This window comes from Bos mutus, chromosome 14 (genome assembly GCF_027580195.1).
Source record: "Bos mutus isolate GX-2022 chromosome 14, NWIPB_WYAK_1.1, whole genome shotgun sequence".
Lineage (NCBI taxonomy): Eukaryota > Metazoa > Chordata > Mammalia > Artiodactyla > Bovidae > Bos > Bos mutus.
In genome coordinates this window covers 70,574,739-70,575,711 of record NC_091630.1, presented here as the reverse complement: position 1 = coordinate 70,575,711, position 973 = coordinate 70,574,739, and positions in this window count along the sequence as shown.

The window sequence follows — 973 nt, the reverse complement described above, 5'->3', positions numbered from 1 at the left end:
AAATACTACTCAGCCATAAAAAACAATGAGATTTTGCCATGTGCAATAAGATGAATGCACTTGGAGGCCATTGTGCTACAGAGGGAAGTCATACAGAAGAAGACAAACACTGTTATGTTATCACTCATACGCAGAAGCTGAAAAATAAAACAAACTTGCGACTACAACAAAAAAGAACCAACTCACAGATATAGAGAACAAACTAGTGCTTACCAGTGGGGAGAGGGAAGGAGAGGGGCAGTATAGAGGTGGGGGACTCTTCTGTATACAGTAAGCCACAGGGACATATGTTGTACAGGACGGGAGATGGAGCCAATATTTTACGGTAACCACGAACGGACTATGCATTTAAAAACTTTCAGTCACTATATCCTACACCTGTAACTTAAGTGGTATCATACATCAACTCCAATTCTTACAAAGGGGGACATTTACCCAATTGAATTGTATGAGTGACATAATCGAAGGTTTACCTTTCATTCACACACTTAGCTCAATATGAACAGACAGAATATGTCCCCTTTGCTTACAGTCACACAATTGAATTTCTAACGATGATGGACAGAATTACTGCAGGACACACGAAAAGGAGGATGACCAAAAACAGAAGGACTGGCTAGCAAGACAATATTAAATGAATGAAACACACATCAGAAGTTTGCAGCATTGTAATACACTTTGTATCTGGACTGAACTAGACACTTATATGCACCAGAAAAAACAGTTTCAAATAGGTTGAGAAGCTGAAGAGTGGAAAGATCCCGTGATGATTACTGTGAAGGAAAATTGGAAAGCAGGTCTGCTGAGGACGTGGAGTTAATGCCAAGGTTCTAGGGCTCGGTGAAGGCTTGCATGTCCAGAAGGTCTGGGCAGGACACAAGGGCAGGCAAATTTCCAAGAGGTCTGGGCAAGACACAGGGCGGGAGGTGGGGGTAGGAAGTTCTAAAGTCTGGGAAGGATATGGGACTACAGG